Here is a 24,785-nt window from a genome sequence, read left to right as displayed (position 1 = left end):
TCTACTTGTAGCCCTTGGCGACAAGTCATTCTTTGTATCTTTGAACTTCTCTTTGAGCGTTCTTCTTGGTTATGGAGACCCATTTGACACCAATAGTTTTACGGCCCTTTGGGAGATTTTTCAACTCCCAAGTTTTATTTTTCTTGATGGATTAAATCTCCTTATCCATCTTTTTTCTCCATTTTTCTTCTTCATTAGTCTTCTCAAAGCTAACCGGGTCGCTGGTCAATAATAAACAATATAGTGTAACATACTCTTCTATTGGTTCTATAGTTTCATATAGATCAGTTAGATTGCGAGCTCCTCTAGGCCTCATGTCTAAGATTCACGCTCAATTGGTAATGGAGCTTCATTCCTTTGTGGTGAACCATGTGGAGGTGTTTATAGCTCGGAAACTTATGACTCGATAGCCACTTCTCTTGTCTATGTGGGTTCTTCTCATTTAAGCGTCTATTCCGTATCTTTGGAAGATTAAGCTTGGTCCCACTTCTAGGATTCATTTTCTTAAAAAATGGCATCCCTACTGTGAATAACTTTCTTGTTGTTAGGATTGTATAGTCGATATCCCATGGTGCTGTCGCCATATCCAACAATGATACATTACTCTCCTTTATCTTCCAACTTTGTCATTCTTGCTTCTGGGATCTTGGCGTAGGCCATGGAGCCAAACACTCTAAGATGACTCATATTGGGCTTTGAGTACTCCATGCTCCATGTGGTGTCTTTGTATCAAGACTCTTCATAGGACACCTATTGAGTAGATAGACTGCACATGACACTGCTTCTGCCCAAAAATATTTTGGCATATTCTTATCCTTTAACATGCTTCTAGCCATGTTAAGGATCGTGCGGTTCTTCCTCTCAACTACACCGTTCAATTGGGGAGTGTAGGTTAGTGTGAACTATTTTTGAATCCCTTGTTGCCTAAGGAATTCTAGGAAAGCTTCGTTCTTGTACTCTCCTCCCTGATCTGATTGGAGTCACTTGATGTGATAGCCACTCTATTTCTCCACAAGGGCTTTGAACTCTTTGAAATTGTCGAACACCTCTAACTTCCTTTTCAAGAAGTAGACCCAAGTCTTCTTACTATAATCGTTAATGAAGGTGAGGAAGTATCGGTTCCGTCCATTTGCTTTCCAAAGCTATTTATGTGTTGCTTGCTCAGAACACAACTTTCACATATCATATTTGGGTGGTGGATGTTGGGTAAGCCTTTCACCTTCTTCTTACTTCCCAATTGTTTCAAACTTTCAAAATTCATATGTCCATACTTGAGATGCCATAGCCAATCTTTTTCTTTGATGATAACGGTCAAACACCTTGGCATATCATGTTGAATGGCGAGCGGAAACATTCGATTCTTTGCCATTTGTACTCGAGTAACGAGCTTACCTCAAGCATTTGTTATCACCATCTGCTTATCTCTAAGGCTAATTCGGTAGCCTTTCTCCACAACCTGTCTGAGACTCAATATATTAGTCTTCGTGGCTAGCACATAGTACACGTTGGAGATAAAAGCATGGTGTCTATCCCTCCTCTTAATTAGGACATTTCCCCTTCCTCGAACTAGAACTTTAGAGAGATCACCAAATGATATCTCTCCCTAAACTTTCTTATCAAGTTTAGTAAATAGGTTCTTTCTTCCAGTCATGTGATTGCTAGCTCTAGAGTCAAGGTACCAAACATTTTGGTCCTGGTGGGTTAAATTGTGTGCTATTAGCATCAACAATTCTCCTTCGGCTTTCTCCTTTTCTATTAAATTAGCATTTTCATTGACTTCGTGATTTTGGGGATTACCTCTGCACTCATTACTGTAGTGTCCGTACTTGTGGCAGTTGTAGCACTGAACTTTTCTCTTGTCTACATTCGGGTAGTTATAGTATCCCCTTTTTCTTCCTTGTCCTCTACCTCATGGGACATAATTTTATTGATTACGTCCTTTTCTAGTGGGACCTCTTCTGCCTTTGTCACCTTCTCTGGATTCAAAATTTCCAGAATTTCTTTCACGAGATCCTCGGCCTCATCCTCTTCCTCGGTGTGACATACCCCCTTTGTCGTATCTATCTGTAATGAGAGACAACTTCGTTTGGAGAGCTTGCTCCAGTGCTTTATCTTCACTCCTCCTGTTGACTTTTTGCTCATGGGCTTGGAGTGAGCTCACAAATTCTTCTATGGACATGGTTTCCAAATATTTTGTTTCTTCCATGGTCACAGCTATATAATCATATTTTGGATCCAAAGATCGCAAATTTTTTTCATAAATTCTCTCGTCATTAAGAGTCTTTCCATTTCTTCTCAATTGATTTGATACTACCATAACTCATGTATAGTAATTAGCAATAGATTCAGTAGATTTCATTCTTAAAATTCGAAATCACCTCACAATGTTTGAAGACGAATCTTCTTCACTTTTTTTGCACCTTTGTGTGTTCGATGGAGAGAGTCCCAAATTTATTTAGACGTCTTGGTGGAGGTGATGATTTCAAACGTGGTCTCATCAAGGCCTTGGTAGATTATGGACTTCACCTTGCAATCCTTCTTTCGATCGGCTCGCAAGATCATTCTTTGAGCATTAGACATAGATGCTTCATCTTCTTTTGATGGGGCTTCTCTATACCCAACTTCAACGATGTCCATGACATCCTGAGAACCTAGTAGGGCTCTCATTTGAATAGACCAATTGTCATAGTTCTCCCGTGTTAGCTTTGGAATAACAACTTGTGTAGTATCGTTAGCCATTAGATTTAATATATCAAAAAACAGAGTGATGGAGTTTGTTTTTTTCAAATATGATGCCACTAATGTGTTTAGAAGGTCAAAAAACCTTAGGAACCGATTTTGGGTTACAATGAACCGGTTTAAAAATTACTGAACCGGCTAAAAGAAGTTCTGGACCGGTTTTTTTTTTTTTAAACAATTTGACTTAATCGAGTTTAATGGCGTCAGATATTACCATTAGGACACGTGGCGATTTCTGGGCATGCCGCGTGTCGGCAATTGGATGTGGGTCGGTTAGCCGGGTTAGGTCGTGCTCGTAGGGTCAATTCCAAGTTGCTGGGCCGGGTCGCAGATCGAGTTTTCAGGTCGGATCTCACCAGCTAGGCGAAGAAGATGCGTGTGGGTGCGTGAGGGGGCGTGACGTTGGCGGTCAGTATCCTCACCAGCGCGTGCGGCATGTGTAGAGGACGATGTTTCGTATGCCAGCGTGTGTGAGCGAGTGTAGAGGCTCTGGAACTCCGTTTGAGACGTTGTTTCCACCTCTAGACTTGTCTCGACGCGAATATCACGATGGTATACTCAATTTTGGATTTTGAGCAACTTCAAATCTAGGAAAAATTTTGAATTTCTCCTCTATTCGCCTCTGTTTGGCGAATTCCGGCAAACTTGAAGCTCTGATACCACTAATGAGTGGAGGGAACTCACTCCATCACTGGTTGTGATTAAAATTCAGTGAGGATTGCACACAAATACACTTAATTTGATTTCAATAATAAACTGGAAATAAATTATAGAGGAAAATATCAATACAAATCTCTCACTCACTGGTTATTCACTCGCTCTACACCACACATTACATTACACAGACACACATCTATTTATAGCAAAGGATAAATGACAGGTAGGATTAAATTCAAACAAGTAGGCTGGTTGGTGAAGGTAGGTTGCCTACTCTCCACTGCAATTCAACAACAGTGGGTTGGGGTTGGTGGAGCTGCCGTCGTCAAATTTTGCTGTCATCGTTAAGTTTAGTTTTAATCTTCAACACAAGGTATTGTCCAATGTCCTCTATCAATGTGATCATGACACTATAGCTAGCTTGTAATTTATATTGAAACATATCTTTTGCTTGTATCGATTTAAGTGTGAATGTGAAATCTCATGATCAATGGATGAGTTTTAAATTTTATACAAAGAAATTTGTTTTTAAATGTTTTAATTTAGTTCACTTAGATGAAAAAAGCTGAGCATCTCTTACCATATGACTCCTTGCAATGTAAGTATATATCTTTTTTCAAAACCATGACTAACTAGCTAGCTACTAATTAATAACTACCCCTAGTTAAATTGGACCGGTTTAAGTTGTAAGAGCGACTTATGACTTTGGTAACTCCAAGGTCACGAGTTCGATTCTCCTTAAGGCATTATACCGGTGAATTATACTTTCACCCCAAATTTGGTGTCGCATCATAGTTTCCAAAGTAGTGTTATAATGGCTGAGATCTCAAGTTATCAATATATATATATATATATATATATATATATATATATATATATATATATCCCTACATTAATTGGACTTATTTAAGTACCTGACGGTGCCGTTGTCAACCTTGAACCCTGGCCCATTCGGTTGCACAACTGTCACGCCACCAGGGCGCGACCCAAACTACGGCGCTTACGTCGCCTCTTGGTACTCCGTCCCTTCGGCCTTGGGCAATGGCATCGTCTTCGAGTCCTTGTATTTTGTTTTCATCTCATCCAAATCAAACACCACCGTTATTCCCTCTATTGGCCTCATGTATACATTCACCGTACCATTCCTAGAATAGCACACCACTCTTATCACGCTCCTACTCTTCTTCTCTCCAAACCACCCCACACTTGAACTTGCGCATACTACTTGGGAAATATCCAAACCCCTCTTCCTAATCGACGCCTTGAATGGCGGGTACTTCACCGTTTCCTGCCCTGCCGCCGCCTGCTCCTCCAGGGTGAGCGTCAGGTACCCGTCCCCGTAATGGAGACACGATGCTACGAGTCGGCCGCAGCTGTACTACGAGTTCGCGGGAGCGGCAGTTGACTCGCACGTGGACAAGGGCTCGGCGCGGTGGGGGAAGATTGGTGGCACCGGGCTTTGAGAGCCATGAGGAGAGGATTGTGGCCTTGTCTGGCTCATCCACTCCTACATAATGAAAGGTTAGGTTGTGGGAGGAGGTGGGGTACTTCGATTTTATAAGGGTTTGAACATGGGAGAGCTCCGATGGGCTTAGAGAGTCTTCAGGGGTGGCCGCGGGGATGGTGCTTTTGGGATGAGATTGGTGCTTTTAACAGGGCAATATATTCATGGTTAAAATAATTCAGAAGCGTTATATTTATCACCATATAAGACATATGTGTAGCATAATAATATAAAAAATTGATAAATATAATTTTGATACTTAGAATTATAAATGTGCGTGTGTGGTATGTGCACTTTAATTGGTTTCCCACACAAAGCAAGCCGGCTAGCCAACAGCCGTGGCATGGAAGCTGCACAATCTCTCACTCCTACTCTCCATTTAAATATCTTTTAAACTGCTAATAATAATTAATTTTTTATTCACTGATCAAATGAAGTTATATATATATGAAGAATGCTTATGAATTTATATGCATTAAAATATTATTTATTAATAATTAAATTAATAATTTATAACTAAATTATTTAATAATTTATATGTTGGGTGATAAATGCAAACTATTGAATTACTCCCACCACTGCTTCTATCATGCAAGAACGATGAAAGCAATATAGACCGGTCTAGTAATGAGAATGTCATTGTCATTGTTACAAAAGAGTGAAATGTCATTTAAAAAAAAATCATTTAATTAATCAAAAATAGGAATTTTTAGGTGTTTTGAAAAGTATTGGGAATGTAATGTCATTTTAAAAAAAATTTACACTTTTATTTTTAATTTATTTTCATTAAGATATTAAAATATTATGAATAATTCACTAATTAAAAACTATAAAATATAATTTTCATAATACTATAATGGCTTAGAATAGAATCTAATCATCAATAGCATAAACAAATACACAACAGTCAAAAGTCATATATTATAATCAAAATAAAAATTAATTTATTTCATGTGTGTCAGCTATCATTTTTTTCTTTTCATAACCAAATTTTGTCTTGCTATATTACAATTTATTAAACAATATTAATTATAAACTAGTGCGTAGTAGTCAACAATCAAATATTATAATTTATTTTTGAAAGTATTATTGCACTCCAAAAGACATTATTGCCAATACTCATATACTTTATCATGGATTACATGACAGGTTTATCTTTTAACTTTTTTCACCTTACAAGTTGAAAAGCAAAAAGGCAAAAAGCTTATCATTTCATTAAAAAAAAAAAAAGCAAACAAAACATAAACCTGTCTTTCAGTACATACAAAAAATAATGTAAAATGTCAATGAATTTATTTAGAGTGATAATTGGGGGTGGGCAAAGTTAGGTTCGTGGAACCAAATCCATGAACCCTTGAACTGCTAATTGAATGATAGAAATTTCAATTAACCAACAAATAAAAATTGAAATCAAACAATATCAAACAGTTAACTAAAATTTGGTTAACGAGTTTCTAGGCTAATATTCAAAGTTAATTAAACTAAGACATTAGATCCAATTTAAATTCTAAATTCACCACAAATTAATATTTATCTCCCCCATTATATTAAACATACAAATTTTAAATTTCGAAGCTCAAAATTCAAGCTTGAAGTCTTTGAAAAAATTATATTAGGATCCTATATAATAATATAAAAGTGACCAAGCCATGTGTTGCAACATCCTAGAGGCCCAACCCAGAAGAAGGGATAGGATCGAGTCTTCGGATTGCCTCGACTGAGTGGCGAACTCCATATTATGTGAAGCCTGATTTAATATATGGAACTGAAAAATATGTTACCTAAAATTCAACGGAGTCACCACTAACCGATTTATTCTAGATGCAGTTAAAACACCTATTTAATACCACTAGCTTATTGGTCATTAAACTACATCAAAGTCCAAGGAAACCAATAGACCATGGTTTGCATTACCAACTTTGGATTTGGGAGTACAGTTATGCAAAGGGAAGATATTAGCACTCATTTACACCTGCCCAGCGAACGATATCTAATTAACTATATATTACCTTAAACTGATTCAAATAACCTTTAATTAACTCCTAAGTTATCAAATGAATAACGAAAATTTTAAATAAAAATGCAAAATGCGGTTTGATTTAAGAATGCATAATAAAACCTCCAAGAAAAATGGAGCCTTTACTAGATAAACCCCCCTAGAGTTAAAATTGGTAAGGTTTAAAATATCTCTTTACCTTTCGTTTTATCGTCGGGTCGCAGACATGTACACACAAATATATAGGCACACACATGTATAAAAGAAAGGGAAAAACACACATTCATGCTACAAACAAGACACACAATAAACAAATCACACAAGAAAACTACTGAAAAATGACAAAAAATGATTGTAAAATTTTTTCCATAATTTCTCTATATTTTATAGATTTTTCTGCAATTTTAAAATATTTTTAGAGAATTTTATCAATTTTTATTTGTTTGATATTATGATTTTTTATTATTTATATTGTTATTTTTTGGGCCCTCTTGAGTTAAAAAAAAAAAACTCAAAAGAATTTCTACTTTTTCCAATTTTTCACGATTTTATGCAATTTTTCTTAATTTTTTTTTTCAATTTTTAGGGAATTAAAATGAATTTTAATATTATTTAAAAAAAAGAGAATTAGTTCAAGGAGATAAATCGGATCAAACCGATTTGACTAGGTCAACGAGATAGACCCCGGTCAAACTAGGTTGACCAGATTCAAAGGAGAAAGAGGTAGGAAATGGGTGTGTCACCATTTGAAGTGACACATGGCCTTCAATGATTAGCTTAATTTATTTTGACTAGGTTCAAAGGAGAGAGAGGCAAGAAATGTGCTAGGTCTGCCATGTGTCACCCATTAGGGGTGACACTTAACCTTCAATGAATGGTCTGATTTATTTATTTTGGAAAAACAAGGAAGTGGCATGTGGCCTATGATATCATTATTACAAGAAAACTGGTTTTTAGTAACGAAAGTATTAGTGGTGGATGAAATTTCGTTACTAAAAATGCAGTATTAGTGACGATTTTTTAGAAACGTCACTAATAGTTCGATTATTAGTGACAAAATTTCATTCGTCACTAATACTGCACTTATTGTGATGAAATTTCATCTGTTATTAATACTTTCGTCACTAATACTCTCGTTTCCCTACTCAAACCAGCGCAGAAAACGACTTTTTGCGCGCAAACTATCTCATAAAATCATTAGCGACGATTATTTGGGTATTAGTGACGATTTCAATGCATCACTAAAAGAAACTTTTTAGTGACGGTTAATTAACCGTCACTATTATTATTTTATTAATAAATAAAACAAATTTATTTTAAACTAGCAGTGACGGTTTGTTATATTTGTCACTATAAGTCAATTAATAGTGACTGTTCGGATGCTTTATCATTACTAGTTCTTTTCTTTTAAAAAATAAAACAAATTGATTTTAAACTAGTTGTGATGATTGGTCATATTCATCACTATTAGTCCATTAGTAGTGACAGTTCGGATGCTTCGTCACTACTAGTTTTTTTCTTTTAATAAATAAAACAAATTGATTTTATACTAGTAGTGACGGTTTGTCATATTTGTTACTATTAATCCATTAGTAATGACAGTTTGGATGTTTCGTCACTACTAGTTCTTTTCTTTTAATATATAAAACAAATTTATCTTAAACTAGTAGTGACGGTTTGTAATATTCCTCACTATTAGTTCATTAGTAGTGACAGTTTGGAAGTTTCATTACTACTAGTTCTTTTCTTTAAAAAAAAAAAATAATTCATTTCACACTAGTAGTGACAGTTATGGGATTCCTCACTACTAGTTCTTTTATTTATCAGGTTTCGCCCCAATCTTCCTCATTTCCCTCCTTTCCCTTATCTCTTTCGCGCCCTCTCTCAATCCTACCCTATGGATTCTCCTCTCTCCTTCGCAGCGCTGTCATCGTTCGTTGCAGCTCGAGGGCCCATTGCCGTTCGCAGACCATCGCAGCATGAGGTTCCATTGCCATTCGTTCACTGATCGTCGTAGCCGAGGACCTGTCGCCATTCGTTCGTTGAACCCGTCGCCATCGCAGCCCCTCACCTTCGCCATCACTAGGGAGGTCAGTATTTTTTGATATACTGTTCCCAAAATCCCTTAAAAGGTCCCAAAATCTTTCATTTGTTCATATCATATTCACTCACCTTTTTGTGAGTTCTTCCCTGTATCATGTCTTCATTTCATAATTGTGTATAAGCATATTTTTAGGTTATATCGATTGATTCATCCTTTCTGAAAGTTCCCTTCTCTCGTAGAAGGTGGATAGTTTTTTGTGTGATTATATGTTATGTTTTTTATGGAAGTCTTGGGGTTGATCTGATGCTCAGGAATTTTATATGAATTAATTGGTTGTAGTACTTGAAATTTACTTTAATTAGTTTTTGGTATATGTCTCATTATCCTTTTGGGAAACTCGGGGCCTTGTTGATGTGAAGTACCCATTTTGTTTGTTTGAAGGGCCTTAGGATCTATTTAGTTGTGAAAAACATTTTTTATTTTTCATTCAGTTTTCCAAAGAATTACAAAAGTTTCTCTCATTGTTTCCTGTTCTCTAACATTTTTCGTTTACTGTTTTCCAAGCTGTTCTTATATATGTTGAAAAACATGAAAGCAATGTGGTTTTTTTTTTTTCGTAATTCTTTTTCATAGCTAAATAAGAAGTAAATTATCCAGAATTTTGTTTGAAGAAAGGAGTGAAAAAGAAAGTAGGTTGGAAACTTATTTGCCAAGTGCTTTCTTTTTATATTAGATATCATTAAAAATGAAATTTTGTACTAACATGATTAAGAACTTTGAAAATATAAAAATCAAATGTTAATGATAGGGAAAATCAAATTTTTTTTTGTTTATTTACTAACATAATTAAGAATTTTTTTTCTAAAAAAAAATTAAGTAATCTTAGACTATCAAAGCAACAAAAATGATCATCTTGGATCACTCTTATTTTGATATATAAAATCACATACTACTTAAAAACCCATGAAAACACACATTCTTCTAATTAATATTAAACGCCAAATTACAACTTTTTTTTTTTTTTTTTTTTGTGAGTAGATTAACTTACCTACCCAAATAAACAATATAAAGAACATCCTAATCGAACAACCCAAAATAATGAATTTAATCAAAGAAGGAATAATGAGATGTTAAATCCTCCAGGAGGCATCCACACGTGTCTCCAATGGTATGAAAGGGGTGAGTTATATACGTTTGCCTATTAATTGAATATTTTCTCGTAATGTTATTGTTAGGTAAGATTACAATCAAGTCAGTCCAAATCGAGTCGACTTTTAACATAGTTTACTTATTTAGTAAATGAGTTTTAAAATTAAATTTATGTTGAACTGTTTTAATAAGTAGGGGTAAATATTTTCTCGTAATGTTATTGTTAAGTATGCCCCTCTGAAAAAAAAAAAAAAATTGTTCTCAACATAAATCTTAGGGTTTCTTCTTTCCTGGCTAATGCCTCTGTGAACGAAGCCTCGAGCTACCTCAAAGCACAGCCACTCACCACAATGCGTTGCCAAGTGGCAGAGGGTCCAGGACTCGCCAAGGGGAGAGTTTTCTTCCAGGGGTTGAGCGGCCCTAAGTGAGCACAAATGGATTTCGGATAAGATGAGAGCACCAAGGGTGAATCTTGAGGATGTGTCGTTGCCCTCGACACATTCTGCTGTGCCACCAATTAGATAGCAGTCCTTGAAGGTTACCCCAAGGCTTATAGAGGACACGCCCGCTCAGCCGGTGCTGTTCTATATGATTAGGCCGACCATGCCACTGGATTTTGTCGCGGGGCCTCCGACGAACACGCCTGACCAGCTGTTACAGCTCCGTATCCTCAGGCCATGCAAACCACCACCCTCCCCTCTTACCCCTAACTTGCATCGTATTCTGGAGGAAATGGAATGGGGACCGAGACGCCGCTAGAGCAGTAGCTGCCTCGACTTGCTCGGCCAATTCTGATTTTAATTTTGACTCTAATTAGGATAGACTAGATGCTTGGGATCTTTTGATGCACTTTCTCTTTTGCTTATGCACTGTGCTCATGCACCCTTTGCTTTTATTTTATTTTGTTTTCTTTTATTTTTTTCCTATATTCTATTTTACCATGCTTTTGAATGGTTGTACGCATGCTTCGATGTTTCTATCTACATTGTATTGCCTTTGAAATTAATGAAAATGCATGGTTCTTTTGGTTTCTACCTATATTTTGTGTTTCATTATATCATTACGTTTTTATGGCTATTTCTGCATTTTATGTGGATGTTACTTATGTAGATAAGCTAGGCAGATAAGTGTTCACTTATTTTCTCCTTCTTGTGGCATATTTTACTTTTTTTTGAAGGAGGGCAAATGGAAATTGTGTTCTCAAGTATTTGATTTTTATTTAACTCTAGGAGAAGGAGTCTTGGGATATGAGTACTCAGGAGAAGATTGAAGCTGCTAGTAGAAAGAAAGAAGAAGGAAATGCATTGTTCAAGACTGGTAAATATCTTAGAGCTTCAAAGAGATATGAAAAGGTGCATTTGCCCCGCTGAATTTCATGAGGATGAACCCAGCTGAATTTCCTGTATACTGAATTGCATGCTTGAACTGAGCACCATCTGCATGGTTGATGCAAAATCTTATGAACTACATGCTGGTAGTTGCTTAGGTTATTTCATGTTTGGATTGAATGTATAAGAACACACAGGGGAGCTGAACTCCATCCTTAGTGAGATGGCCTAAATTTAACTATCTTAGGAATTCAAATGAATTGTATTTTTATTGTTTTTGTGATTTGCAGGTTTGTGAAATGTTCTATCTATAGACGGCATGCTGCCGAAATGTCTTAGAAATCCCATACATGACTACAATCATTAAAATGTGTGCTAAAATGATTACAATGTCTTGTATATTTTGAAAGGATGAGTGAATGAATGAATAATTAAATTTCATCCATTTAATGACACTAGAAATTAGTTTAATTTTGGGTGAAAGCCTCGTGATAAATTGTTTTTTTTTTTTAAAACAAAATTGTGAATGGAATCTGGTGCGGAAGACCACTATTGGGAATTAGTAACTAAGCCCACATTTTTTATACAAAAAACATTATTGTCATGTAGCCCTGAAGTACTCCCACCGCACCCATTGATTAATTTAAAATAAAGAATCTATTTTGATGGCTAACTTAAAGTAAAAATAAAGAAGGGTGGTCGAGGAGGCTTTTTTTTGCATCTTAAGAGCGGTTGGTTGTGCTTTATAGACTTTAGATTGAGTTGAAATGTATACCTATTATGCATAGCGAAAGTGCATGTGAGCTTGACCTTCTTATCATAAGCATTGTACAAATGTTGGAAATTTTCCTAAGAAACCTTATTACCTTTTTTCCTTTTTGTTGTAATGTATGACTTGATGGAGAACAACAATCAAATTAGCGTGAGGGTAGGTTTTGATCTCTTTGTTCCTTAAATATTGGCATGAGAAATGCTACTTATCTTGCCTACTTTTCCTTTATGTTGTTGAAATTAAGGATAAATATGATCTTTTACGTATTGGCATTAAGAAGATCATTCTTGCATAGGGTGTTGGACCATGAAGATGAATTCTTTGCATTTTTGATGTCGATTCTTGAAACTCATAGCTTACGAACTATAGGTTTTCATCTTTCAAACCCTTGACAGTTATCGTTTCATTAAAAAAATTCTTAACCCCACTACCCTTGGCGGTAATTTAAAAAACCAGGAACTTTGTTTGCTACTACTGGAATACATGCTTGTGTTCAACGCCAATTGCATGGTTGATGCAGTATATTGTGAATTGCATGCTGGTAGTAAATTTAGGTTATTGCATGCTTGAAATGATTTTTCTGCTGAAAACAACCAGGTTTTAGGTACACGTTTTATGGGAAATTGTCCAATTTTTAGACGGCGGCTCCTCCTTGCAACAATAAGTTGCTTCTTCTTGTACATTGTCATGTTAGGATCTTAGTTCAACTGATCTTACAAAATATTTTGTGCTTTGTTTTAAAAACTAGTGGAGCCAGTAAAGATTGAACATTGGGGTGTTGTGAATTTCTCAGCTTGATGTGATATCTATGGTCTTGTGAAAGATCTAATCAAATGTGGAGAAATGAAAGGAATTGTAAGTTTTATTATTATGTTTTTTACAATATAAGAGATGATTGTATTATGTTATTGAACTTCTAGAATACATGCTTGTGTTGAACGTCAAGTGCATGACTGATGCATTATATTGTGAATTGCATGTTAGTAGCGGATTTTGGTTGTTTCATGCTTGAAATAATTTATTTGCTGAAAATGACCAGGTTTCAGGTACAGGTTTTGTGGGAAAATGTCTAATTTATAGACGGCATGCTGCCAAAATTTCATTATTAAATGCTTATTATATAAAATTCTAGTCTACTCATAAAATTCAATACTGGTTTGATTATTGTGTACTATTTATTATAAACAATCAGGTTTGGAGCATATCTCTATGAAAAATGTCCTATTTATTATAAACAATCAGGTTTAGCTATTTAAAATTGTATCATTTTTTTTTTTAACTATGTCTCAATATCCGATTATTTTGCTATCAAATCATTGGTATTTATAATACATATACATATATGTTCAAAAATCGTATACTAATATTTTTATAATTCTTAATTTGTAGGGTTTGAGACTGTCATATCATCGATGTCATGCACCACGGTCAAATACAAGTTTTGATTTTTTTTTTTAATATTTTTTTTTATCTAAAGAGATAGAATTTCTTTATTTGAATTTGAATTGGAATTTTGAATTTTTTTTGTTATTTGAACATATGGAATTTCTGTATTCTAATTGAATTTCAACAATGTATTTGTATTTGAATTTTGAATTTGAATTTTGAATTTGAATTATCAATAATTTATGAATTTTTTTGTAATTATGGTTTAATGTCATGTATGTGAAAATGTAATAACATATTTTTACAAGAATTAATGATTAAAAAATAATTTTAAATTATTAGTGACAGTTTCAAAACCGTGACTAATAAATGCCATTTTTAAGTATTGCTGACAAATTTCAAAACCGTCACTACTATCAAGGTAGTAGTAAAGAATTTTAAAATCGTCACTAATAATAGAAGAGTAGTGACGAATATCAAAATCATCACTAATATTGAACTAGTAGTGACGATGTTCAAATCGTCACTAATAGCATATTAGTAGTTACGAATTCTATATTCGTCACTATTACTATGGTACTAGTGATGTTTTGAAATTTGTCACTAGTAGTATACTATTAGTGATGATTTTGAGCAGAGTCAACATAGAATTTATAGTGACGGTATAAGTTTTTTAGTGATGGTTATAATCCGTCACTAATACTCTATTAGTAGTGACGAATTTTAAAATTCGTCACTGATAATTATTAGTAACCGCAATTATGACAACTATTTTAAAATTATCACTAATACTTGGAAAACCGTCACTAAAACTATTAGTGACAATTTTGTGATTATTAGTGATGGTTATGATCCTTCACTAATAACCTTATTTTTTGTAATGCATGATGTTGTCACTCACCAAGTAGCACCACACCACTATCTCAGAGTCACAAATAGGGATCGCTGATGTGGCATCAATCCAACCATCCATAGAATGCACAAAACGAATGGCCTGGATCGTGTCACGTCACTAGGCGGCATCACCCAGAACTAGAAGACTAGGATGTGCCACATGTCACCACCCAATGGGTGACATGTGTCCCACTATGGAATTTTTTATAAAAAAAATTAAACATATATTTTATTTCTTTTCCTTTTTTCCTTTTATTTCTTTCTTTTATTTCATTCAAATTCTCTCTCTCTCTCTCTCTCTCTCTCTCTCTCTCTCTCTCTCTCTCCTCCGCCACCTTCAGCGGACCTCACGTCAAGTCAAACCCCCTTCACCTTCTCTTCTCAATATATTCTATTAATCTCTCTTCTTCTTTCTCAAATCTCTCTTCTTCTTTCTCAAATCTCTCTTCACTCTTTATCTCTTACATACCTTGAACTCTCTCTAATCTTTTGATATTTTTCTATTTTGTAGGTTCGAACGGAAGCACAAAAATAGAGAGCCTTGTGCTTTCTATCTACCTAAGCTTGGATTCAAGTATACCCCCCCTCCAAATTCTACTATTTTCTCTATTTCTCAACCTCTGCCAAATCTTCTCTTTATCTCACCTTTTCATTTCTCCATTTTCTTTAGTTTTCTAGCACTTTCTTGATTTTCTTGCGGAAATAGAGGATTGGGATTGATTAAGGTTGGATTTAGGTTTAGGTTTAGCTCAGGCTTAGGGTTAGGCTCAAGTTAAGGTTCAATTAGGTTTAGGACTTGTGGGATTGATGTCTTGGGCATAAATTAGGCCTTAGTTTATTAGATCTAGGCTTGGAAAGGGGTTTAGTTTTAAGATGAGCTTGGGTTAAAAGACCATGGGCTTAAGTTTTAGGGTTTGTAGGCTTAGTTAGAGTTTCAAGGTATTTGGTTTAAGTCCAATTGGACTTAGAACCTTAATTTGGACCACAGGCTTGGATTAGATTAAGTCTGTGTAATTTGGGCTTAAGTTTTAAAATTTTGATGCATTGGTTTTGGTTAGGCCATGGGTTTAAGCTTAATTTAGGTTTTAGGATTTGGGCCAGGGTTTTGGGCTCTAAGAAGATTGGGTTGGCGAATTGAGCTTTGGTTTTAAGGGTTTAATGCTAGGTTGGGCCACAGGTCTTAGGCTTGAGTCAATTGGACCCGGCAGGTTTTGGATTACTAGTGTTGGGCTTAGGCTAGGGTTTAGTTTTAGGGTCATGGTAAGGCTGACCCAAGTCAAGCTTACTCAGGTTTTTGAGTTGGTTTTACTTGGATCAGGGTCAGGTTAACTTGGGTCAATTGGTTGGGTTGAATAGGTTTTTGGTCTTTTGACCAGGATCATAGGCGGTGTGACCCATATTTTCAAGTCAAGTTGACCTAATTTTTCTAGGGATTTTTTCAAGGGTTTTGGGTCGAATTTTTTAGGATTTTGTTTAGGGTTTTGTAGTGAATTTTTATTCAAAAATTGGGTCTTTGATGTGGGGTTTTGCTAAAGTTCTACTTGTTCTTTTTTTAGTTTTTGAATTCAAACAATTAGGTGCATATTAGAATAGAAAAAACCTTGTTCGGTCGAAGTCAATTTGAATTTTCAAATTTCTACTTCCATTTTAACATATTGCCTTCAATCAAATAGCCCACAATGCATAAAAAATTACCAATGTACACTTATGAACACATCCAAGTGAAGGAGTGAGAGTATTTACCTTTTGCACTCTTCTTCTTTCCTTTCTCCTCTATTACCACTACCAACCAATTATCTCTATCTTACCTTGAATATTGTAAGCTTCTTCAAAATACCACTTTCTTCTTTTCTCTTTGAACACTTTCTTCTGGCTTTTATTCTTATTAATCTCTCTGCAAATCAAATGTGTTGACTCTATGAGTCCAATCCTGTTTTGATAATGATAAATCACTTGGTATTTTATTTGTGCATTGAGATTGTGAACAAGAATATTATTTAGCATGCATGAAAGGTGAAGGAGTCATGGAAGACACGAGGAGTTAAGCATATACACCTAGCACAACCCATGGAACTAAAAGCGAAGAAGGATGAAGGAACAAGCTTCTAGTTGAAGACTTTAATGAGAAGTGGAATCTAGATTTGATCTATTTACATGTCATATGATATATTTTGAAGCTCAATTACATCTTAGACTGACCTTAGGATTAATGCATCTTATGAAAAAATTATTTAAAATAGTTCTTAGTTGAAATGAAATTTTGAGGCAAATTATTAGAGGCCTCGTTGACGAACCCCATGGTCTTATTGACGAACATATGAAGGCCACTCGACAATGAACATATTGTCTCGTCGATGACAAAATACCGAGAGCACTAAAATTTCAGATATGGCTCTCATCGATGAACTCATAGCCTCGTCGACAAACGAGTGTTATACACTCAACGACGAACTTACCCACTCGTCGACGAAGGTCAGGACGCTGAACGTGTTTTAGCATGGACACGAACGTAAAACCCTTATTTTTAAATGATCTGATGGCTTGGGTTCAATCTGAGAGTGAGAATATTATTTAAAAACACCCCAAACCCTAGAGACACAAGGAGACACATGTTAGAGAGACTAATCTGGTGATCTTGAACTAAGTGCGCCTTCACTCAAAAGATTTGGCCAATACCCTATTGCATTCATACTCTTTAGGCAAATCAACTCACCTTTTCAAAGGGATTGAAATCTGCTATTTTTATTGACAAGCAAAATCCGTGTGTTATTACTTGATAAGTTTTATTTGAGAAAGGACTTCTGCTAAAAGGTAGAATATTTGTTATATTCAAGTTTATACTTTCATTTAAAGATTTGATATCTGGTTATTGTGAAAACTATTTGATTGAAAATTCTTAGTGCATCTAAATACCTATTCTTGAGGAATATCTTTTAAATATAGAGTTTAAGTCTTTGGAATATTTAAAGTCATATTTTTTATTCAAAGATTTAATCTTGCAAAATATTTGATAGCTAGAACACAGATCCACATATTATTCTAGTCTATTTTAAAAGGATCTCGTTGTATATTCTTGCATAAAGTATTCGAAAATCAAACCCAAAGTTCTCCAAAGCATTTATTTATAAAAATTGTTTTTGGGAGATATTGATTAAAATGTAGATTTGTGAAGGATATTATTCTTAATATAAAGATCATATTGGTACATACACATTGAGCTTCAAGCATTTATCATTTAATTATGTGTTAGGATTTATCTTGTAGTCACTAGCTTTGTGTAGAAGCATTTGAGTTTTTGCAAAAATTGTAATTCCATTTTGTATACACGGTTCGGGTTGTGGACTGAGATTGAGGAGGAAGTTACGCCTCTTGTAAGCAGCAATTTGTAAGGGAAGCTCCGTCCTAGTTAAATGATCAAATTATTTAGTCGAATCCTTGAGTGGGTTACTCAAGGTGAGGATGTAGGTTGAGGTTGGCCGAACCCTGTAAAATCGAGTTTGCGTCTCTCTTACCCTTACCTATATTTAAATTCTGCGTAATCATAGTGTATGTGTTGATCAATTGGTGCATGATTGAATAAATAGGTAATAATGTATGCTTGATAAAGATCCACATAAAATTACTCATTGGGTTGATTAATTTTAAAAAATTGATTGAGGTAGTAATTAGTAGTTTGGAACTTTGTAATTGATTGTTTTCAAAATTAGAACCTAAAGGACTGTTTTTTTTTTTAAAGTACCCAATTCACCCCCCTCTTGGGATAACACCATAATTCACATTTGGTATCAGAGCGGGTTTACATAGACTTAATCGTTATTTTTGTAAAACAATCACATGACACACATCGGTTTAACTCCATTCGGTGGGGGACACTTGTCCACTAGACCACCAATTTGTTGTGGTGTAAATTATACTTACTGGAAACGTAGGATAAGTATATACCTGTTAAATGTAGATTGGAAGGTATGGAAAATAGTCACTAAGGGAAATCATGCTCCTATGAAAGTCGTTGATAAGGTAAATGTACTTGAAACTGAAGATGAGTATACAGAGAAAGACTGGAAATTTGTATAAATAAATGCAACTGCGATGAACTAGCTTTTCTATGCCCTATATGTAAATGAATTTAATAGGGTGATGACCTGTAACTCTGCTACAAAAATTTAGGAAAAATTAGAGGTCACATATGAAGGTACTAAGGAAGTGAAAGATAGTAGGATAGACATGCTTATTAGTGAATACGAGGCATTTAAAATGACTACTGATGAATCTATTCAATCCATGTATACTAGATTCACACACATCAAAAACTCTTTAAATGCCCTTGGAAAATCTTATTCTACTTATGAGCTAATTAGGAAAATCCTTAGGGGACTACCTCTAGTGTGGGAAAATCCTATAAGTTAGCCATAATTGAGAGGAAAAGTGAGCAGAATAAAGCAAAGAAAATTACCACGCTTAAGGCATCGTCACACAACTCTAGTGAAGGAAGTAATTCTGATACAGAAGACGACATGACCTTGCTAACAAAGAAGTTCAGGAAGTTCTTGAAGAAGAATAAGAAGTTCAATAGAAAATTGCAAAACTCAAAATCAGAAAGAGGAGAGTCAAGCAAAAAGAAAAAGAAGGAAGATCCACCAACTTGCTACAACTACAGACAGGTTTGGGCACATCAAGCCTGAGTGTTCCAAGATAGTGAAAGCTTCCAAGAAAAAGAAGAGGGCGCTAAAAGTCGGTTGGAATACGCACGACACAAGTAGTTTAGAATCTGAATCCAATGATGACGAGATTACAAATATGTGTCTAATGGCATATGATGACCTTGAGGTACAATTATCATTCTCATCATCTTCTTATTATTCTAGTGATTCTGAAAATGGGAATGACATGCTTTCATTTAATGAATTGAAACAAGAATATTTGTACACTATTAAAATACTTAAAAAAGAAAACTAAGAAAATTTCTTATTTGAAAAGTAAAGTTAAAGAACTTTAAAGGTTAGTAGAAATTCAAAATGAATCTCATGCATCCCTCATAAAAGACAAGGAATTGAAAATTGAAGAGTTATAAAAGATTTTGAAAGATAAATCTAAGATTATTGGTGAGTTTACAGAAGGACAAACTAATTTTGAAAAGCTCCTTGGAATTCAAAGAAACTCCCTAAAAAAAGAAAGGTCTTGGTTATAATGGAAAGGATAACACAAAACAGAGACATTTTTACATGGGATATTTCGTAAGAGAGTCAACAACTTATGTTCCAACTAAAGACTCTTATAAAAATGTTACATGTTTTAAATGTAAGAGGTTGGGTCACATTAAATTTGACTGTCCTTTTAAAAACAAAGATGTCAAAATTAAGAAAGTTTAGAAAGTCAAAGGAGAATCAAGTGCTAACCCCCATGGACCCAAGAAAATTTGGGTACAAAAAGTAGTTATCTGATTATGTCTTGTAGATATGTTTAAAATCATCCTCCTCAAAAGACTGATGGTATATGGACAGCAGATGTTCACATCACATGATCAGTGATAAAGCTAAGTTCACATCCATCACATCCAAGGACAGAGGATTTGTCACTTTTGGGGATAATGCTAAGGGAAAGATCACAAGTGCAGGTAAAGTTGGTAACGATTCATCACTAATTATAGATGATGTTTTATTGGTTGATGGTTTAAAGCATAACTTATTGAGTATAAGCCAATTGTGTGATAAAGGTTGCAAAGTGTCTTTTGAACATGACAAGTGCATTGTTGAACACAAAACTAATAATAAAATACTATTCACTACTAAGCGTCATGAAAACTATTTTGATAACTTAACCACACAAAGTGTGACATGCTTCTTTTTTATGAATGAAATTAGTGGGATTTGGCATAAGAGACTAGGACACGCAAACATGGACTTAATATCTAAATTAGTGAAGGGAGATTTAGTTAAGGGATTGCTTAGGACAAAATTCGTCAAAGATAAAATCTGTGATGCTTGTCAATTAGGAAAACAAGAAAGATCTAGTTTTGAGAAGAAGAAAGTAATTTCCACTTCTAAGCCACTCCAGTTGCCACATTTAGATCTATTTGGTCCAAACCCAATTCAAAGTTTAGAAGGAAAATCATCCGCATTCGTTATAGTTGATGCTTATTCAAGATATACATGGATATTATTCTTAGGTCGCAAAGATGAAGCGTGTGAACAATTCATAAACCTGTGCAAGAAAATCCAAAATGAAAAGGGATATACTATCACTAAATTCGAAGTGATAGGGGTAGAGAATTTAAAAATTAAGACATGGAAGACTACTGCAATTCATTAGGAATAGCTCATAATTTTTCGGCTCCTAGAACACCACAATAGAATGATGTAGTTGAAAGAAAGAATAGGTCTATACAAGAAATGGCCAGACCTATGCTTAACAAATATAAACTACTTAAGTACTTCTGGACTGAGGCAGTGAATACTGTCTGCTATGTTCTAAATAGAGTTTTTTTAAGACCATCCTTAAATAAAACTCCATATGAATTGTGGAATGGCTATAGACAAAACATATCATACTTTCATGTCTTTGGTTGCAAATGTTTTGTACTTATAGACAATGAACATTTAGGAAGGTTTGATGTGAAATATGATGAAGGCATTTTTCTAGGATATGCCTTAGATAGTAAAGCATATATGATATATAATAAACGATCTCTAACTGTTGCATAATCTATCCATGTAGTAGTCGATGAGTCAAATCCTTTCTCCAAAAAGACTGATGAGGATGAAATTGAGATAAATAATGGAATTGAAAAATTATCCATTGAAGATAATTTAGAAAAGAGAAAAAAAATTAAAGAAACATCTTCTAAAGATAATCAAGTTGTAAATGAGGTTAATGAACCACCTAAAGAATGGAAGTACATAAAGAATCAGCCCATAGATCAAATCATAGGCGAACTATCATGTGGAGTAACCACTCGATCCTCACTTAGAAATAACGTTAGTCATTTTGCATTCCTATCACAAGAAGAACCTAAGAATGTGAGTGATGCAATAAATAATGAATCTTGGGTGATGTCCATGTAAGAAGAGTTAAATCAGTGTGAGAGAAATAAAGTCTGGACATTAGTTCCTAGACCTAAGGATAAGTCAATTATTGGAATGAAATGGATATTTAAGAACAAGAAAGATGAACATGGGATAGTGGTTAGAAATAAGGCAAGACTAGTAGCTCAAGGATATAATCAAGAATAAAGAATTGACTTTGAGGAAACCTTTGCACCGGTAGTTAGAATGGAAGTCATTCGAATGCTCTTAGCCTATGCTGCTTTTAAGGATTTCAAGTTATATCAAATGGATATCAAAAGCAGCACATTTCTACATGGTTACACAATTGAAGAAGTTTATGTAGAACAACCCGCAGGTTTTGAAAACCATAAGTATCCAAATCATGTTTATAGACTAACAAAAGCCTTGTACGGTTTGAAGCAAGCTCCTAGAGCTTGGTATGAAAGGCTATGCAGTTTTCTATTTGAAAATGGATTTACTAAAGGTAAGATTGACACAACACTCTTCATAAAAACTAAAAACGAGAATATGCTCCTAGTTCAAGTATACGTAGATGATATCATTTTTGGAGCAACAAGTGAAGACTTGTGCAATGAGTTTGCTAGTACTATGCAAATTGAATTTGAGATGTGCATGATGGGTGAAAAGGTTTAACATGGAAGATGGAAAAAATACTAGGGGCACCTATGAGCTCCTCATTGAAATTAGACAAAGACGAACAAGGTATACTAGTAGATGTAAAGCTATATCGTGGAATTATTGGTAGCTTACTATATCTGACTGCTAGCAGGCCTGATATAATGTTTAGCATATGCTTATGTGCAAGATTTCAGACTGCACCTAAAGATTCCCATCTACTAGCTGTTAAAAGAATAATTAGATACCTGATAGGAACCAATGAACTTGGATTATGGTATCCCAAGTATACCTCCTTTGAGATTATAAGTTATTCGGATGTTGACTTGGCTAGAAGTAAAGTGGATAGAAAAAGCACAAGCGGCATATTCCATTCTTAGGAAATTCTTTAGTATCTTGGTTCTCAAAGAAGCAAAATTCAGATTATCCACAGCTGAGGCTGAATGCATAGCGATTGGAAGTTGTTGTGCTTAAATGTTATGCATGAAGCAACAACTTATGAATTTTGGATTAAGCTATGACACAATTCCTATAAGATGTGACAGTACAAGTGCAATAAACATATCAAAGAGTCCTATATCACATTCACAAACTAAACACATAGAAATTAGACATCACTTTTTTTTGTGATCATGTGCAAAAAGGATATGTGACACTTGACTTTATATGCACAAATGAACAATGGGCAGACATATTCACGAAATCACTTGCGGAGGATAGGTTTATCCAAACTAAAAGTGAATTAGGACTTATGCATAGTTGTGACGTTACTTAGAATTACGTTAGAATACATAATTAAGGGGAAGTAACTTACATTAAAATTGCCAGTGGTTCTACATTTTCATTTGTTTTGGCAAAACATTACACATTTGGTATCAAACTTTGGAATTTAATGGACTAACTTACTTTTCAGGCCCGTGTCAATTAAAATATTGTGTGTGCTCTATTGAATCAAATTGGTAGAGGGAGAAGTAAATTAAATTGCATAGGGGGAGAAATTGCTTTTTTTTTTTTTTACATTGAGATATAATTATATCAGAATATTTTTATACATACCTTTTTGTTGATGTCAAAAGGGGGAGAAGTGTGTGCAAAAAAATAGTTTATAGTAAGTATAAATTTGTGAAATAGGGAGACGAATATAGTTGCAAACATATTGGTATCTAGTTTTTGAGCTTTACGTTTGAAATTAGTGCCTATTCTATATTGTGCGTAAGCATACTTCATATTGTCAAATTTTATATTGTGCCTATTCTATATTGTGTGTAAGCATACTTCATATTGTCAAACTTTATATTATGCATTAATTGAGGGGGAGCCTTGTTAGGCATGACCCATTTTCTATTTTTTGCTTGTGTATTTGTCATCATCAAAAAGGGGGATATTGTTAACTCTATAAGTCCAATCCTATTTTGATAATGACAAATCACTTGGTATTTGATTTGTGCATTGAGATTGTGAACAAGAATATTATTTAGCATGCATGAAAGGTGAATGAGTCATGGAAGCCACGAGGAGTAAAGCATATACACCTGGCACAACCCATGGAACTAAAAGTGAAGAAGGATGAAGGAACAAGCTTCTAGTCGAAGACTTTAATGGGGATTGGTATCTAGATTTGATCTATTTACATGTCATAGGATTTATCTTGTACTCACTAGCTTTGTGTAGAAGCATTTGAGTTTTTGCAGAAATTGTAATGCCATTTTGTATACATGATTCGGGTTGTGACCGGGATTGAGGAGGAAGCTATACCTCTTATAAGCAGCAGGTTCTAAGGGACGCTCTGTCCCAGTTAAAGGAGCAGATTATTTAGTGGAATCCTTTAGTGGTTTACTCAAGGCGAGGACGTAGGTTGGGGTAGGCCGAACCTCATAAAATCGAGTTTGCGTCTCTCTTACCCTTACCTATATTTAAATTCCGCGTATCATATTGTGTACGTGTTGATCAATTGGTGCATGATGGAATAATTGGGTAATATTGTATGCTTGATAAAAACACACATAAAATTACTCATTGGGTTGATTAATTTAAAAAATTGATTGAGGTAGTAATTAGTAGCTTCAAACTTTGTAATTAATTGTTTTCAAAATTAGAACCTAAAGGACTTATTTTTAAAAAAAAAAATACCCAATTCACCCCCCTCTTAGGATAATACCGTAGTTCACAAAATGCTTTCTCTTCACTTTCTCTGAACAATTTTCACCCAAAAAGTTTCTAAAAACAAAGGTGTATTCCCAAGAGGGGGTGAATTGGGTTTAAAAATTTCTTTTAACTGAACTCTTGACTTCTTGTTGATTTAGCAATCACACAACAAAATCTTAATTCTCTATTCAATCCAGAACCATACAATCAACCAAACCAACCAATCAACCAAACAATTGATTTACCAAGCACAAGTCATTGTATGCACTGCAACACTATCAAGATTAATTCAAAGATAGATTTTAATGCTTGCAAGGTTCCATACTTAAAGTAAAGATTAAGAATGTATGCTTGCTAGTAATAAGCCCTATATTAGTGGATTTGATTCAAGCCCTGCAGTGAATGAATTTGATCTTTCTTTATGATAAAAAATATAATATCCACACTCTTTCCAAAATCAGATTTAAAATAATCCTTCAGTTAATAGGTTTT

The sequence above is a fragment of the Malania oleifera genome, chromosome 3 (assembly GCF_029873635.1).
Source record: "Malania oleifera isolate guangnan ecotype guangnan chromosome 3, ASM2987363v1, whole genome shotgun sequence".
NCBI classification, from domain to species: Eukaryota; Viridiplantae; Streptophyta; class Magnoliopsida; order Santalales; family Ximeniaceae; genus Malania; species Malania oleifera.
The sequence above is the reverse complement of the archived record's forward strand: the minus strand, read 5'-3'. Positions refer to the sequence as shown.